At 40.4% G+C, this 19,594-nt stretch overlaps 1 protein-coding gene across 3 annotated transcripts in view; it reads left to right on the top strand.

Annotated features, from left to right (window-relative positions):
• PCSK5 (proprotein convertase subtilisin/kexin type 5) overlaps positions 1 to 19,594 on the top strand; it is a 413,377-nt gene that overhangs the window by 340,045 nt on the left and 53,738 nt on the right. The window lies entirely within an intron of this gene.

Below are 19,594 nucleotides of genomic sequence, written 5' to 3'. Positions count from 1 at the left end.
ATCATATATATATATAGGTTCACAGAGAGTGAGAGCAAGTGAGCAAATTATAGCAAATATGGCAGAATATTCACAATAGGTAAATCTGAGTAAACTGTAAATGTTTTATTCTTGCAACTTTTCTGTAATTTTGAAGTTATTTTTTTTAAGTTTTTAAAAATAGCCAAGTTTGCAATCCTGTGAAGAGAAGGAATTGTTAGCTCTTAGTGCCCATTTAAACCCCATGTTTTTCTTCTGATTTATAACTCCCTCTGATACCTACCTTATCATGTCTGCCCCTCTTTCGGACTTTTAGAATGTATAGCTTTCGAAATTAGTATAAGACAGAAAATCTCTTCAAACTTCCCTTTATATGCATTAACTGTAAACCCTGTTCAAAAAAAGTACAATTTTCAAGTAATCCACTAGTTTTAGATGCTGTGATTCTTGGACACTGCGTGGCTAGCATAGTGCTTAGAAATATTCATCTAGTAGGCTAAATAAATATATTTCCTCAAAAAGGTGACAAAGCTGTCAGCAAAACTGTTAGATGAATGCAGTAAATAGTCCATCGTAAAAAAAAAAAATAATTACATGTACTTACTACATATAGGCATACTAATAATTGGCAATAATAGGCCTAATGGAGAAATCATGGTGGCTGGGGTAAATCACGGGTGTCTCTAAATGTTTCTAAATATGTGCCTACTTAATTCCCATTGCAAAATAAGCCCTTTCATCTTTCATAGCATTAGTAGAGAACGTTGGTGTTCATGGTGGTGTTTTTATGGAAACCGAATCCTGTTCCCTTTCACGCACTTGCCAAAATATATGCACCTTCCCATGGTCAAGCTTGTCCTTCTTCCATCGGTGCCAAACTTCTCAGAAATACGGGAGATTTCTAAAATGGATCAACACTTTGGAAAATTGCCTCATCACCAAGCATGAACACTCGTGCACTTGGGCAGCCACACGTGCATCTATCATTCAACAGTGTCTCAAGATCCAGGAATGAACGTAACAATGGCTTTCCGACAAGGCGAGTGGCTTTTTCTCAAAGCAAAGAAAGAAAGGCTGAGCGTTATCATCCGTGTAATTGGTGACCATTAGAAAGATTGGTAGATGTTCTTTCATCGAATCCCTTTGGACTAACAACACAGCTCATCTGGAGCACAAAAGCTCCAAACATAGGGGGGTAAAAAGAGCAGTTTCAGTGCACCTTCCCCATTCAGAGGTGCTAATAAGGAAAAATGCTAAATTACTATGATTACTCAAGACTTGAAAATAGCTTATCACCTGCCAATATGAATGAAGGCCCCTGGAGGGCTGTGAAATGCAGGGAAGAACAATAGACTTGGAGACAGAATCTTTGTAGTGTCTGAGAGAGGCATCTGAGCAGACTGCCAAATGGCCAGCCTTATAAAACAGAGCTCTTATTCTAAGTGAGCCCTGCAAACTGGTTCTGGGGTGTTCTCTGGCCGTAAATAAGGAAAATAGAAGAGCTTTCACAAAACAATCAGGCCCGTAAAACTTGAAGGGGAGAGATAGCCAGTAATTACCCAAAAGAATCATATAATACTTGGATAAGCAGCCAATTAAAGGTATTTCATGGCAGGGCAGAGCTCTCCCCAAATTCAGCAGATAATTGTTAGCCTGAATTCTGCTTTATGTGTTATTGTGTAGATTTAATCATACTGTGAAATCCCTCTTGTCTTCAGACCTAAGTGCCACTGGAATGCTCTTAGAATGGTCACATGAGGCTCATTAGGAAGAAGAGCTTGGCTTTGTAGAGATTGGGTATTTGGCTGTTCTCTGGAATCTTTTCTCTGTTATCACAAAGCTGTGTGTTAAGGCCATTGTGGGCACTACAACAGAGGGTCTCCCAGCCCAGCAAGACATAATATCTCAGTGGTGGCCTGCCTCATTGGCAGGTGCTAAGCTTTTATTTGTGTTATTATAATGGGTTTGTTTCCCCAGGAATCATTTAGATTAAGTATTACCACAGCCTGAGTCCTTGTTTATAGCCAACTTTTTCTCTTTGTTTACTGTGGCATCAAAACAACTGAGATTTATTTATGAATTTTTGTTCTCTTTTGGAATGGATACTAGAAGAAAGGGCTCTCAAAAACTGAAGAGTATTGCCTTTTTTTTGTTCAGTAATGCATTGCCCACCTTCACAAAACCACACATGTGCTTGTGAGTGCACACACACACGTGCACACATACAACTTCACACACGCACGTGCTTGTGGGCCTGCCTTCCCCTAAACTGTTCTAATGCGGGACTGGACGGGTGGCTGGACTAATTTGTGCTGGAGACCAGGACATCTACCATTAATTGGTGGGGGATCAAATAACAAAAAAATATTTCCAATCTGTCATTACTTTCTCTAGATAAATCAGCTTTGTGCTATACTGCTGCTTCTGACTTTGTTTCATCTTGTTCATAATTCCTACCTCTCAGATGAACATAAAACCATTGAAAAATCTTGAAAAGTTGCCACTTTGCGAGGGGAATGTGCTGAGAGGGTCTTTCCCCTTTTCTGCCCCATCCCACCCCACACAGATACACGCACAAGGCTTGTCACCTGGTTATGTGTGTCTCTCTACCTGAATCATCATTCCCTTCTTATTCTCAGTTATATGGTATGTTTTTTCAAAAGCCCTCAGTGACAAGAGTTGCTGTGTTGTTGCCTGGTGATCATCTGCATGGATTTGTATAGTTCTCAGTCATGGTCAATCTAAAATGTATCTCCTGATTACCTATTCTGTAGGATAAAGAGACACTGGAAGACATAGTTTTGATCTTCAAGGAACGAGAAGCACTGGGCTAGTGGTCAGCAAAATTGGATTTAGTTCTCAAGCTGCCACAAATTAGCTGTTTGGTTTTGGTCAAGTCCCTAAAAATTTCTAGGTCTCAGTTTGTTTATCGGGAAAATTTGGGAAGGGGGTACAAACCAAACAAGATCAAGAGTTCTAAATGCAAATATCTAGGGGTGCCAGGCAGGTACCATGGTCAAGTGGGCCAGGTAGGGACGGGGGCCCCCAGGGACATCCTCTTCTGGAGAAATCATCTGCTCCTCAGCCCCAACCAGCTGCTCCATGCAAAACTTGAGGTAATCCACACATTTGTGAAAATTTTTTTTTTTTATTTCTTTCAACATAGTTTGAACACTGTTTGCGCTGGCCAAACAAATCATTTCTGCCAACTAGATCCCAGTCAGCCACTCTGCACTCCTGGCACCCTCAAATCTGTCCTTCTCTATTTTGTATGATGTTCAGTGCCATCCAGCGATTGATGTCCAAACCGAGCGTCCGGAGGCTTGTACATACCCCAGGAAAGATGGTCGTGAAGGCCCACAGGCTACCAAATGATTAAAATGTGCTGATCACTCCTCCCAGTTTCAGCCGGTCCGAGAGTTACTGATGAAAACTGAAAGGGGATTGCTGACTTTTGAAAAGGAGGAGAAGCTTTAAAAGAACATTAAAGGAAACAAAACTCCATTTTTATCTACACAGCGTTTCTGGCCGGTGGTATACATAAGGAAGACCAAGTAAAGGGTTTCTGTGTAATTCACCACACAACTCTGGAGGCTTAGCAAAACCTCCCAGAGCTGTAGGCAATAAAAGCACAGAAGTACAGGGAAAGGAGCGATCAAAACGTACTAGTATTCCACAGAAGCTGTCGAATAACACAGAGGAGAAAAATATGTGTAGCAATAAATAATACACCGAACATGGCAAAACTCTCAGATCAAGAGAAACATTTTTGAAGAAAACTATTTCCAAAATCTTGTGAAGCTTTAAAAAGGTAGAGCATGAGGCAAGAGCCCCAAACCTAGGGGGAAAGGATAGATTCTCTGGCTAGCGCCTCCTGATTTATGAATAGAAAGTGATCTGGTTGCTATAGCAACTTGAAGGTACACAAAAGAAAACATCACTTCTTTAAAATATGCCTGATGATGAATAGGCAGAGTCTTTCAAAATATCTTTTTAAAAATATGAGCAACTCTTTTTTTTTTTTTCTTTTAAAGCAAATCACACAAGATAGCTCTTAGATTTTTTTTTTTCTTTCAGATAACAGGACTTGTTTACACCAGCCCTAGTTTATGCACACAAACTAGCAATTTGGGCAAAAAGTAAGGATGAGAAAATATGTCTGTTGGAGAATAAGTTTTGTTTTTCAGCAGTTTTGTTTCTGTTTCAGCAGCAAGGGAGATAAATGTATGTTGTCTTGGTTTTCCTTTTTTCCAACAATATATTTAGATGGAGAGTTTCCTTGGATGCTGAGAATGTGAAATGCACCTAAGCATTGTGGTAACCTTCCCTTATCTGTCTGAATGGAGAGGTAATGAAAAATATGATTTTGGTAGGACTGCACGCCCAGTCTCCTTGGCTTCTGCAGTCTGGCTCCTGCAGTGCCGGATACTTATTTCAGAATCCAAAGGATTGTTCTGTTCTGCTCCAGGCAGTTCAACTTTGGCACAGCATCTTGAATAGATGCGATATTCAAAGCAAGGTCTTGAAATAAAAACTTCAGTGATTAAATATCCCGGAGACCCCTTATGTGGGGGAGGGAGGGTTCTTAATTGAATGATTTGGATAAACTGTTGGCACAATTCCTAGCCAAAGCATCCCAAGGCCTGTGGCCCGGACAGACAATCTTTACTTGAAAATGTGATGTGGGCTTTTGCTAACCAGTGGAGGGATCAACAGTCTTGAATAACATACCAAGCCTGCAGAATATGGTCTTTGAAAGTGCGTGTGTGAATATTTTCATTAAGCAAGGATATGTGATCTTAAATAGAGGGAGTGCAGAGAAAAGAGAGAGAAATTGTGTGGAATTCTAAGGAACAGAAGTTCCCAAATCTGCATTTGTTCTGTGTGACCTTGGACAAAGAACTGAGGTTTCTCGGGGGCTCAGTTTACTCATCCTTAAGGTGAGAAAGTCAGACCACCTTAAATTCAGCAAACATGTGAAGCACCCCCTATATGCCGTCATCTTCCACTGTATCCCTGACTCCCATTCCCTGGGCTTTGTTGGAAATCAAGAGGTAAAAAGCTCTCTGCACAATTCAGAACCAAATGAGTTCTGAAGGGAAGCAGAGATTACACAGACAAAGATCAAAGTATCAGCTTTATTACTTATAAGGCTAAAATGGAGAGTATGAATTGGCTCTGTAAACTGTGAGCTTCCCAACACTCCTCCCCTCTGCGTTAAATTCCCCATCTCACTCCGCTGGGCATGATGAGTTTCTTCTCCCAAACTCACCAATCACACACGATAAAACACCCGTCTTTCTTTCCACTAAAAAGGTGAATTGGAAAGATGGACTGGCAGCTCCCTGGCCAATAGTCTAAAGATCAGAGAGGGAATACAGGGAGAAATGATGTCCCCTAAACACTAGCAAGTTACATTGTTAGTTTCCTTAGGGCTACTGTATCAAAGTTCCATAAAATGAGTGGCTAAAAACAAGAGAAATTTATTCTCTCATAGTTCTGGAGGCTGGAAAGCAAAAATCAGGGAGTGGTCAGGGCTGGGTCCTTCTGGAAGCTGTGAGGGAGAATTCTTTCTTGTCTCTTCCTAGCTCCTGTTGGTAACTGGCAATCCTTGGCATTCTTTGGTTTGCAGTTGCATAACTAATCTTTGCCTCTATGGTCTCATGTCCTTCTCCCTTCTGTGTCTGTGTGTCTGTGTCTCTGTGTTTTCACATGGCTTTCTTATGTAGAAATGAGTCACTGCATTTAGTTTAGAGCCCACCTTAATCCAGTATGACCTCATTTTAACTTCATTACATGTGCAAAGACCCTATTTCCAAGTACATACAGTAAGGTCACGTTCATAGGTACTAGGCATTAATATTTAAACACATCATTTTGGAGGACATAATTCAACACACAATAGTCAACAAGTCATTTCTATTTCCTAAATATTTTTCACTCTGCTTACTTCTACCCATCTCAACCACCACACTTGCGGTGGCAGTTGAGGCCACCAACACAGTTCACCTGGGTATCACAATAGTCTTCTAACTGGACTCTGTAATTCCAGTCTTTTTCTCCCTCTCCCACTCTCAAAAATCCATTCTCTACCCTGTAATAATGGCTTTCTTTCTAAAATTTAAACCTTATGACCCAACTGCCTACAAATCTAAAATGTTTTCCCATGACCCTGGATAAAGTCTATACCCCCAAGCATGGCATAAAAGCTTCTTCCTGATCTCTCATCTTTGGCTCCCCAGCCTTCCCTCTCCTGTCTCTTCCTCAAGCCCCAGCATCCACTCTCCTCTCTAGCTACCCCAAACTCTTCACAGTCCGCTCTGGAACATTCCCCGTCCTTTTATTTTAAAACCTGTATGTGTTTAAGAGGAGGACAATTATGATGTATTCTGTCAAGGTCTTGTCACTCACTGTACACTTTCTTCAAGGGGAATCCAATGAACACCTTCATTAAAGGAATTCTCTCCGTAGATTTAGGTCTCTCTACCGTCGGGCATTTCCACATGGAATGTCTTTCTTTCCTTTTCTACCTTCTCTCTGTTCCTCTCCCTCTAATTCACCTTTTGGGTCCACTGAAGCCTTCACTTCCTCAAGAAACCATTCTTTGATGGCATCTCCCACACACATACACATGTGCATCCTGAGTTAGTTATTACTCTATTTTCGTCTCCACGAATTGTTTAGGATTCTGTTAGTAATCCCAATCACACAGCAATATCTTTTAACTTGCTTCACTCCCTCCAGACCCTGAGCTAAATATCATACTAGGAATTAGTCACCTTTGTAGCCACAGCATATAGTAGGACTCAAAATATATTTGTGGAAGGAATGAATGCTGGGCATGACCCTAGGCACTGTGATTGCAGAGAGAAATGAGATATATTTTCTAACTAGGACAGATCATTAACAATTCACTCTATCCCAACCATATAATAGCTGCAGTATCTTTACAAAGTTTATTGGAAGCTCAGAAGAAAAGAAAAAAAGACTCATTCTGTCATAAGAACTAGAGGACTCAAAACAAACAAAAATGCTTCATATATTAATATTTTTGTAACAGTTGAGCTGGTCCTTGAGCCAAAATTCCTTTCTGGCTCTTAAATTCTGTGATTACAGATCTTTCATCAAAATTTCAAAGAACTTTCTGCCACTGTTTTAGTGTCTGGCTGCTCTTTCATCACAAATTTTCAATCCCTCTTCTCAAGATATTTCTTCTTATATATTACATCTCTTTATCCTTCTCCACAGGCTAATAACTATTTTTTCTTGGTTGTTCTGTAATTTCACTGTGATGCATCTTCTTATACATTAACATAATAATAATAATATGTGTGTTTGTGCTGCTTCTTAGAATTAATGATTGGTGTCTTTTAACAATTCTGGAAAATTCTCAGGCATTCTATTATTATTGAATATTGCCCCTTTCCCATTCTCTTAATTATCTCTTTTTAGAACTTTGACATTTGTTAACCCTTCTCATTTTAACCTCCACGTCTCTTAACCACTCTTTCCTGTTTTCTATCTTTTTTGTCTCTGTGGGCTAAAGTTTATATCTTTTCTTTGTATCTATCTTTGAGTTTACTAATCCTCTTTCTACTATGCCTGATCTATTGTTTAATCTATCCATTGAGTTTAGATTCTAATTTTTGTGTCTTTCACTTATAGAAGTTATATTTGATTCTTTCCAAACTGCTTGGTTACTTTTATCCTTTTAAGATGCTCTTTTATTTATTTAAAAACATTGGATATTTGTTATTTTTATATTCTGTGCCAAATAATTTGAAGATCTGCAGTCTTTATGGGTCTGATTCTGCTGTCTGTTTTTTCTGCTGACTTTTCTCTCACAGTGACTGATTTCCCTTGTGGTTTAAGTTTTTAAACTGTGACCATTTTTCTTAAAAATGTACCTATGAGAATACTTTGAGTTCTGGTTTAAGATTACATTTCTCTAGAGAGGATTTGCATTTGCTTCTATTGATTGCCTTGGGACACTATCTACCTGGGACTACTTTAAGTTGAATTTTCCCTTTGAGATGTTCTAGAATACACAGGTAACATGAATTCTGGCTATAAACATATATGAGATCCAGATTATGGTTACAAATTCTCAGAGGAGTTTTTCATTGTTGTTTTATTTTGTTTTGTCTACCCAGTGCCAAGGCTAAGACCAAGATAATTTTTTGCCATCTCCTCCTCCTGACAAGTTTTTTTTCATTCATCCTTACACTAAAACTTCAGTCCTTGGATTCGTATTTCAGTCCTGCAATTTATCTGGCAATCTAACTATAATAAGAACATTCTGAATTTTTTCATTAAGAGAGATGAAAACCCAATTAAGTGGGAGGAGAGAAGAAGGAGAATCATAACTTGGTTTCTTTCAGCCTGAACAAATATTTCTGTGGTGTACTAGATTAGAAGTTTGTTTTTCCATTCCATCATTTGCCATACTGTGATTTCTCTCTGATTACCTTTGTTTATTACTCTCCCCTCGCCAAATTGCAAATTCCTTGAGAGTAGGGATTGCCTTTATCATATGCATGTACTCCTCATAGTACCCATGGCAGTGTACAGACTGTAATATGTGATCAGTTAAGTATTTGTCTATTACTCTTAAGTCTACTTCACTGCTGAGCATCTCTTCACCCAGCCATCCAGCTGTTCACGCTGGGCCAGGGAGTCATCCCTCTTCCTCATCCCCCACATCTTGTCATTTAGTCTTCTTGATTTTACCTTTTTAGTGTCTCTCAAATATGAGTTTTCTCATTACTGAAGTCACAGTCTTAGTTTATCCCTAATCATTTCTCCTCCAGTATATTCCATTTTTTTTTTTTTTTTTTTTTTTGAGACCGAGTCTCACTCTGTTGCCCGGGCTAGAGTGCTGTGGCATCAGCCCAGCTCACAGCAACCTCAAAGTCCTGGGCTCAAGCGATCCTCCTGCCTCAGCTTCCGGAGTAGCTGGGACTACAGGCATGCGCCACCATGCCCGGCTAATTTTTTCTATATATATTTTTAGTTGTCCATATAATTTATTTCTATTCTTAGTAGAGACAGGGGTCTCACTCTTGCTCAGGCTGGTCTCGAACTCCTGAGCTCAAACAATCCTCCCGCCTCAGCCTCCCAGAGTGCTAGGATTACAGGCGTGAGCCACTGCGCCCGGCCAATATATTCCTTTTAAAAGTGTTTCTCAAGAATGTTACATGAAATCCTTACTTAGCAAGATTTAATAGATATGTTTTTTTCTGCAGTTAAATAAGCCATTTTCCACACAGCACCCTTAGAGATCTTTTTAAGTAAATCAGACCACATCATATCTTTTTTAAAATAAAGCTTCCCATGCCTCCCCATTACTTTTATTATTATTTTTATTATTATTATTATTTTTTTTTTTTTTTGAGACAGAGTCTCACTCTGTTGCCCAGGCTAGAATGAGTGTCGTGGCGTCAGCCTAGCTCACAGCAACCTCAAACTCCTGGGCTCAAGCGATCCTCCTGTCTCAGCCTCCCGAGTAGCTGGGACTACAGGCATGCACCACCATGCCCGGCTAATTTTTTCTATATATATATTTTTTTTAGCTGTCCATATAATTTCTTTCTATTTTTAGTAGAGATGGGGTCTCGCTCTTGCTCTGGCTGGTCTCGAACTCCTGAGCTCAAACGATCCGCCCACCTCAGCCTCCCAGAGTGCTAGGATTACAGGCGTGAGCCACCACACCCGGCCCCCATTACTTTTAAATTAGAATGTAAACCTCTTGTCCTGGCCCATAAGACCCTGTTTGATCTGGTTCTGCCCACCACCCTGGCTTCATCCCCTGACTCTCTCCATCTCCTCCAGCCTCACTGGCCTTCTTGGTGTTCCTTGAATGGGTCAAGCTTTCCCGGGCCTCTGTCTGGAACACCCCACCCCCAGAATTGCACGTGGCTAGATCCTTGTTATAATTTGGTTCTTTACTCAAATGTCAATTCATGAAAGACACTCTCCCTAACTAGCCAGTCTAAATTAGGGCCTCTCTTCTCTACCCGAGTCTCATTGCTCTCTAACCCTATGTCTGAATTTGTGTACTTATTTGTGTATTTTTCTTCTTCACATGCATATTTCTGGAGCATCTGCTATGCCCCAGGCAATGCTGTTTGGTACTAGAGATACAGGAAAACAAAACAAAACAGAACAACCTGTCTTCATAAAGCTTGCATTTTGGTGTCTGTTCCATGCATTTATGGAAGAAAGATTTATATTTTATTTGCATTCTAATACTTATCTAATTTTTCTTTTTTATTGTGTCTTCCTCCCTAAAATGAAAGCTCCTAAATAAATAAATATGTGAATGAACATACAGCTGTTGTGAGTGATCCTTCTAGGAATCAGCTGCATGTGTTCATTCATCACTTCCCCCTGCTGGTGGGCCTAGAGAAGTGTGGAAATCCACAAACAGCCTGCCTATGATAATGTTCCATTGTTGGAATCAGAGGACTTGGTAAAGACTAGAGTCCAGTGGAGGACTGAGCCCTCTTTTAGCCAACATTTGTAGACAATGATTTCGATTATTTATTTCAGTCTCTTCTACTACTGTGTCCCTCCAGGGGTTCTGCCCCATTGTCAGCTGCACCGTTTGCATTACTGCCAATTCAAATATTTATTCGTTATCCTTGGACACGAGTGCAGAGAAAATGATTAAAAATCATCAACAGACCCCTTAACCAAATACTTTGTATCCCAGCACCGCTGAACCTTCCAGAAAAAATCTTCTGCTTTGGCAAAACTGTCAGAGGATCCATTTTCTAGTTGAGTGTTCATTATTTGAGGCAATTCTAAGCACAAGGCCTATTTGAATTATGTACTTTTCAGTGCTATTTGGGGCTTATAATTAGTTGCACTCTTTGGGCATATAAATCTGTTATCTAAGTTCATCATCCTGTGGTGGACTGAAGCTTGTCAGTGATTCTCCTGCAAATTTGTGTAGCGTTGTCCAATAACTAAGTGCATATTTACTCTGGGAGAGTATGCATTCTCGACAATTTACTTAATTATCTCTCAGAGCAATTCAAGTACTGGTTGCCTACAATGCCGACTCTCCCCTCAGAAGGAGCATTAGGGCATCTCAGTGGGGGTGCACGTTCTGCCGATGCTCCACCAAGGATGCAGGTGCTCCCGTGGGGAATTGCGTGAGAACGCTTGGCCCAGATCACAGCCCCTCGTCTGGTTAGTGAGTCTGAGGCAGAGCCAAGAAGAACCCCATTTCCTATTCATCTGCCTCCTTTGCAGAATTATATCAGAAAAACAATTGATTTTAAAAGTGAATTTTTTTCAAGGAGCTTATGCAAACATCTGTCACTGTTTTAACCACACCCCATGGAAGAACGTCATTCTTGTCCTGGGGGTGTAGAATTAGGAAGTGCTGAGAGATAAAATGGAAAGATGAGAAAATGGGAGTGGTCAGGAAAGGAACAAAAAAATAAAGAACATAACCAAATGGCAAGCTCCCTCAGGGGAAAGCTGTGGGAGGATATTGTTTCCAAACACGTGACCCAAATGATGCCTGGAACTCAGAGCCTGAGCATGTTCTTTCTTTTATTAATAACATTTCTGGGCCGGGCGCGGTGGCTCACGCCTGTAATCCTAAGCACTCTGGGAGGCTGAGGCGGGCGGATAGTTTGAGCTCGGGAGTTCGAAACCAGCCTGAGCAAGAGTGAGACCCCGTCTCTACTATAAATAGAAAGAAATTTAGCCAAACAACTAAAAATAGAAAAAAAATTAGCCGGGCATAGTGGCACATGCCTGTAGTCCCAGATACTCAGGAGGCTGAGGCAGGAGGATCGCTTGAACCCAGGAGTTTGAGGTTGCTGTGAGCTAGGCTGACCCCATGGCACTCTAGCCCAGGCAAGAGAGTGAGACTCTGTCTCAACAACAACAACAAAAAATAACATTTCTGTTTTAGCCAATTCTGTAACACACATTTATTTTAAAACTTTAAAAACATATGTAGGTATACATAAAATCAGACAGAGATTACTATTAACATTTTAACTTTTTTCTTCTGATTTTTGATAAAGCCATATATATAAATATATATTATATATACACATACTTATCATATACATAGGTATGGATTATCTTTTTTCGTGTAGTCTATCATGAAAATATTTCCATGTTATTAAATACTCTTGAGAAACACAGTTTTAGTGACTGTCTACTAGCCCATCTTGTATAAATGTACAGGCATACTTCATTTTACCATGTTTTGCCTTAGTGTGCATTGCAGATATTGCATTTTTTACCAATTGAAGGTTTGTGGCAGCCAAGCATTGAGCAAGTCTATCAGCTCCATTTTTCCAACAGCACATGCTCAATTCATGTCTCTGTGTTACATTTTGGCAATTGTCACAATATTTCAAACTTCTTCACTATTATGATATCTGTTACAGTGATCTGTGATCAGTGATCACAGTGATCAGCAATCTATTGTAATTGTTGTGGGACACCATGAATCCCACTCATATAAGATGGCAAACTTAATTGATAAACGTTATCTGTGTTCTGATTGCTCCACCAACTGGCCATTCTCTCATTTCTCTTCTTCTCCTAGGGCCTCTCTTTTTCCTGAGATGTAACAATGTTGAAATTAGGCCAATGAATAACCCTACAATGGCCCCTAATTATTCAAGGGTAAGGAAGAGTCACATGTCTATCACTTTCAATCAAAAGCTAGGAGTGCTTAAGCTTAGTGAAGAAGGCATGTTGAAAGCCAAGATAGGCCAAAGACTAGGCCTCTTGCACCAACAGTTAGCCAAGTTGTGAAATCAAATGAAAAAAGTTCTTGAAGCAGATTAAAAATGCTACTCCAGTGAACATAAGAATGATGAGAAAGCAAAACAGATTTATTGCCAATATGAAGAAAACTTTAGTCTTCCGGATAGAAGATCGAACCAGCCACAACATTCACTTAAGCCAAAGCCTAATGCAGAGCAAGGCCTCTCTTCAATACCATGAAGGCTGAGAGAGGTAAGGAAGCTGCAGAAGAGAAGTTGAAAGCTAGCAGAGGTTGGTTGACGAAGTTTAAGGAAAGAAGTTTCTCTATAACATAAAAGTGCAAGTGCTGATGTATGTAGAAGTTCCAGCAGGTTATCCAGAAGATCTAGCTAAGATAATTGATGGTTTCTACAGTAACCAATGGATTTTTAATGTAGATGAAACAGCCTTCTATTGAAAGAAGATGCCATCTAGGACTTGATAACTAGAGAGAAGTCAATGCCTGGCTTCAAAGCTTCAAAGGCCAGCTGACTCTTGTTAGAGGTTTACGCAACTGGTGACTTTAAGTTGAAGCCAATGCTCATTTATCATCCCCAAAAACCCTAGGCCCCTTAAGAATTATGCTAAATCTACTCAGCCTGTGCTCTATAAATGGAACAAAAAGCCTAGATGACAGTACATCTGTTTACAGCATGGCTTACTGAATATTTTAAGCCCACTGTTGAGACCTACTACTCAGAAAAAATTATTTTCAAAATATTACTGCTCATTGACAATGCATCTAGTCAACCCAGAACTCTGATGAAGATATATAAGGAGATTAATGGTGTTTTCACGTCTGCTAATGCAACATCCATTCTGAAGCCCATGGATCAAGGAGTAATTTCTACTTTCAAGTCCTATTATATAAGAAATACATTTTGTAAGGCCATAGCTGCCATAGACAGTGATTCCTCTAATGTATCTTTATAAAGTAAACTGAAAAGCTTTTGAGAAGGATTGACATTCTAGGTGCCATTAAGACCATTCATGGGAAGAGGTCAGAATAGCAATATTAACAGAAGTTTGGAAGAAGTTGATTCCAACCCTCATAGAAGACTCTGAGGGCTTCAAGACTTCAGTGGACAGCCAGGTGCGGTGGCTCACGCCTGTAATCCTCACACTCTGGGAGGCCAAGGCGGGAGGATTGCTTGAGCTCAGGAATTAGAGACCAGCCTGAGCAAGAGCGAGACCCTGTCTCTACTAAAAATAGAAAAAATTAGCCAGGTTTGTAACCTCATAATATCCTGAATTAAAAAAATAAAAAGAATAAAAAAAAATTCAGGGATTAAAAAAAAGAAAGAAAAAAGAAAAATTAGCCAGGCAACTAAAATAGAAACAAAAATTAGCTGGGCATGGTGGTTCATGACTATAGTCCCAGCTATTCGGGAGGCTGAGGCAGGAGGATCACTTGAGCCCAGAGTTTGAGCTTGCTGTGAGCCAGGCTGACGCCACGACACTCGCCTGGGCAACAGAATGAGACTCGGTCTCCAAAAATAAAAATAAAAAAAGAGAGACAGTGTCTCATTCTGTTGCTAGAGTACAGTGGTGTCAGTGTATTCTAGAGTTGCTCACTGCAACCTCAAACTCCTGGGCTCAAGTGAACATCCTGCCCCAGCCTGTAGAGACCTGGGACTACAGGTGCGTATCACCACACCCAGCTAATTATTTTTTTAATTTTTGTAGAAATGGGGTCTTGCTATGCTTTGACCTCCCAAAGTGCTAGGATTACAGATGTGAGCCACCATGCCCAGCCATGTCTTCATTTCTGCTTATCTCCTAACTCAAAAATACTAGGTGAATAAGTTAATTAGAATCGTATATAGAAGAAAAAAGTTCTAATGTTTGATAGCAGACTATGGCAAATTTAGTTAGCACAATATATTGTGTATTTCAAAATATAATAGCTGGAAGATAGTTGCCAAGACATAAAAATGATAAATACTCAAGGTAATGGATACCCCAAATATCCTGACTTGGTCATGACACATTCTATGCATGAGCACACGACGTCTTCATGTACATACAGATGAGTGACCCCATCAGAGAGCCATTCTTTTCCATTATAACCTTAAGTAACCAAGTGTAAAACATGTTTTTGCGGGGTTAAATATGAATTATTAGCTCAGATGTGGCATTTGGTCAGGTGTCGCCTGGGTCACTGGTGTCCAAAGAGAGATACGAAAACAATCCACTGGGCTGCAAAAAAGAAAAAAAAATAGAACCTATGATCACATTTATTTTAAGTCATTCTCTTAAATTTTCTACTTCAGCACATCTTTTTAATACATGTAAAACATTCATGTACTAGTATGTAATAAATAACAATAACTAATAAATACTTTATACACACATGTGCATTGTGGGTACATGCTAATTTTTTGTGTGTGTGATAAGAAAGTCTACAGTTTATTTTTAAACAAACCCTCAGATAGTCTAGCTTGTATAATAAGCTAGTTAAACCACCAAAATTAATTTATTAATTATTTCAACATGTGTATACTAATCAACATTATGTATTATATATGTGGCAAGTTTCATTTCATTAAATGAATGATATCATATCATTGTATCCTGATACTTATCTACACTATATTTATGATTTTAAGAAACATACAGTTTTGTAGAGAAATAAACACACACAGAATTTAAAGTGGAAATTAAATAAATGCAAGCAAAAAATATACATTCCCAAGGAAATGACATTTACTTCCATATCTGTGGATTGAGTCAGAATATTTTTTTCTTTTTTTATTTCAGCTTATTATGAGGGATACAAAAGTTCAGGTTACATACGTTGCCCATGTACCGCCTGTCCCCCCAAGTCAAAGCTCCAGGCGTGTCCATTCCCCAGACAGTGCGCATTGCACTCATCATGTAGGTATACACCCAACCCCTCCTCGCATCCCCCCTCCCCGAGTCAGCACCTTCAAGCGTGGGTACATGCTAATTTTTTAAGCCAATGGGGCAATCAATCAAAAGAGTGTGGAGCCTACTGCTTTAGGTTTCTGTTGTTGATGAAGCTTGGAGAGTAGTTAGGACTATAAGTCTGTAACTATCTAATCCATGGCTAATTCTGGCCTATTTAGATATTCTATGGTAAAAGACTACCCTTAAGGCATAGGGTTTCTTCCATCTCCCCCAAATGAAAATTAACATGCAAGATGAACAATACAATTAGAAAAAGCAAATTAGAGGCATTTTAGCTTGTATGTGCCCTTAATTATGGGACACAAAGTTTATGTAAACCATAAAAATAAATTCTTCTTCTCTGGACATTTAAAAATGTTCTGTTCCATCTGAAGTTTAAATTATCCCCTTTCCAATACATTTCACAGGTAAGATGTGCATAGCTCCTCCTGTGGCCCTCATCCACCCATATTTAATGGTGGGCTGCAGGTACGAGTGTGAACAAAGTGAAATGTAAGCTGACCACTGAAGGTGGGATGACAGCAGGCGTCTGTCTCCACAGCACAGTGAGTTGGTGACCAGTTCCAATGCGGATGATCCTGAAGACACAGTGAAAGATGACACAGGATCATGAAGAGCCTTCAAGACACAGTGGACACTGTAGTCCTGCCCACCCACCCCATAAAAATGAGACACTAAAAATGAGTTTTCCCAGTAAAGGAAGGCTGTATGCCCGTCTTGACAAGACATCTGCTTACACGTTCTCCTCAGCAGGGATGTGAGCAGCTGGAAGCCAACAACTGTTTCTGAAGGCTTTTTTCCAAATGCGAGTCTCTCTCTGAATTCTGACTGAACTTGCCCCATCTCCCCTCAAAACATGCTCTCTCAGCTCAAAAGTTTGACAAGATGGAATAACCAAAGCTATTTAAACATCCTACTTTGGATAACACCTTCCAAGACAGTTAACAACTGTAGCTTGTTTAGACTCCCCGCCCTCCTACCTCCCACCGCACACACACAAGAAGCCAGGAAATTTCATCTTTCTCCTTACGCCACCCTTCTTACCATCTAAATGCCACGTTGACTTAGAGTCAACTTCTACATTTGGGATCGTTACCTTCTTCCTTAATCCCATAACTGCAGCCTCTCAGTGGTCAAACTCAATCTATTTAGCTTACGTCTGACTTGTGGATCTTCTGGGGTGGAAACATTTTTTAAAATAATTCTCATTCTTTAGAACTGGTAATAATGAGAAAAACCAATGGGCATTCATAAGGTGTTTTAAGACACAGTTCCTATTCTATGCATTATTCATTTATGCAAATGGTTGTAAAGGTACCAGATTCACTGTGCAACTGGGCTGGAAAAGCCCCTGATCTCAAGATGACATTGGTATGCACATTTCTACTTAACGTTTTCATCAGTGACCTGTTTAAAGGAGCAGACAGCAAGCTCATTAAGTTCCTAGATGGGAGGGATGACCAGAACATTAGAGAACAGGATTAGAATTTCCCCAGCCCTTGCCCAATTAGCAAAACTGTTAGCATCAAATATGTTCATCAGGGACAGGCAGAGGAAAGTAAGCTGCCCAAATGCAAGCTGAGTAGTAGGAAGGTTTTTAACAGAACTGAAAAGAATATAGGTGCAAAAATAGACTCAGTGGGAAACGAACTAGCCCAGTGGGAGCACTGGTGTTCATTGGGGTCCCTGCAACCCCTTGAAATGGATTCAGATTCTCAATCTGTGGGTTGTGGAAGCATAAAGACCTCTCCAAGATTTCTAAGAATGCCAGGGACCTTTTCTTTCTCATGGACACCTCTGGCTTCAGATTCCTAGTTTCACTTAATCAGCCTGGCTTTTGATTCATTTCGCTGTCCTGTTTTAGTCACCTTATTACAAACCCTGTTGACCCAGACATGAAAAACCCTTTCCCTTCCATGAGCAAATCACAGCCTCCTGTAAAAAGACCTTTCTACCTCTTTGGTTGTCTTGGCTCTCTTACAACGCTTCCAATTAAACTTCTACCCCAAGCAGCTTAACAAGGTATTTTCCTAAATATAGATGGGTCTCACCCTAAGAGGAACTCTGGAAGCAGCTGTAAAGACAATTACATTTACACCTGTGTGACCTAACAAAGGCGAGCATGACAAAGTCATGAGCTGACGGTGCTACAGCCAGGGGTCGGCAAACTTTTCTGTGCATTGGCAGATAGTAAGTATTTTCAGATTCTCTGGCAATCACTTGACTCTGGTGCTGTAGCATGAAGGCATTCATGCCCAATACATGTACATGAGTGGGCAAGGCTGGGGATGGCCCTGGGGGTGGTCAGAGTTTGCCAACTCCTGCTAAACTCAACTTCAGAATCTTCGACTTCTGGGGAGTCTTAACAGCCATCTTGTCCAACCAGCTCATTTTACCCCTGCAGAAACCAGGACCCACAGAGCAGAGTGACATTTGTGCAAGTTCACAAGACACTTAAGCCTGAGTTTAAACTTCAAACTAGAGACAGGGAGCCCAATTCCCAAGCCAGCTCCCCTTCCACGGCATCATCACCAGGCCATTTCCGGAAGGAGGTTCTGAGGATCTCTGCTTAATTGACAGAGACTCTTCTGGAAATTTGCCCGCTGTATCTTTGGATGAAATGCATTAGTCATATTATGTGTGGTACAGTGTCATCTTGCAAAATCCCTAGGAGGACTCAAGATGAACGTGTGAATAAAGATTTGAGTGGGGCTGTCTCTACCCTCTAAGAGGTAGTCTTCGAGAAAACCAGAATAGGGCCCAGACTAGATTAGAAAGTTATGAATAAAGTTTAGGGAACATAGTTTTGTTTAGATAAAGTTAAAGGTGAAATAAAATCTTCACGTACCAAGAGGAATGCTTTAAGGAGAAGCAGTTGTTTTCTGTCTCTTATTAAAATGAAAAGACAGGACTAGGGTGTATGTAGGTTAGATCACAGGAAGAACCTGCCAGAGGTAACTGTTACTTGCAAGAACTGCAGGCCAGAGGAAGTCATGGAATTCTCTTAATCATCAGATCTGAAGGTTGCTGCTTCTAGGAAGTGTTAGGAGGGAGGGAAACAGACTGCAATGGTGACTCTCTAAATCCTTTCTCTCTAAGTCCCCTGAAAGCTGCAGGAAAAGACCCTTCTCTAAGCCAATAGAGACACATTGAATCATTACTCTTGATGAGAACAGGACACTTTCTGGCCGGGCACGGTGGCTCATGCCTATAATCCTAGCACTCTGGGAGGCCGAGGCAGGAAGATCGCTTGAGGTCAGGAGTTCAAGACCACCCTGAGCAAGAGTGAGACCCCCGTCTCTGCCAAAAATAGAAAAATTAGCTGGGTGTGGTGGCCCGAGCCTGTAGTCCCAGCTACTCAGGAAGCTGAGGCAGGAGGATCACTTGAGCCCAGGAATTTGAGGTTGCTGTGAGCTAAGCTGATGCCATGGCACTCTAGCCCGGGCAGCAGAGCGAGACTCTGTCTCAAAAAGAAAAAAAAAAAAAAAGAGAGAGAGAGAGAGAGAACAGGACAGCTTCTTCAAGAGGGTTGTGAAGTGCAGAACATGAAGTGGATGCTTGGGGAAAATACTAGTACAGATTTTAAAGGAGCCTCCCAAATGATACTTTCATTAGCAACGGTTTGGGGTAACTCATGGAAATTCAGAGTCAGGAGCTCATAGTCCCTTCCAGATGTTTGTGTGTGGGCATGAGGACATGCCTGATGTGGTTATCTCCGTAGAGGTCAGGAGGTTCTTAATGTAGAGGGTTGTTGATGTGTAATTTGAAGACCCAGTAGCTTGGGCCTATTCCTTCCTGAGAGTCAGGGCCAAGTATTTATGAGAACTCTTATTTTACTACCTATGATAAAGATAAAGCCTAGTGTACATCTTGTTACTAATTAAAAAGGGTACAATCTGAT

The sequence above is a fragment of the Eulemur rufifrons genome, chromosome 7, assembly GCF_041146395.1.
Source record: "Eulemur rufifrons isolate Redbay chromosome 7, OSU_ERuf_1, whole genome shotgun sequence".
Taxonomy (NCBI): domain Eukaryota; kingdom Metazoa; phylum Chordata; class Mammalia; order Primates; family Lemuridae; genus Eulemur; species Eulemur rufifrons.
Note: the sequence above shows the minus strand (reverse complement) of the source record. Positions and strands in the feature narration are given on the sequence as shown.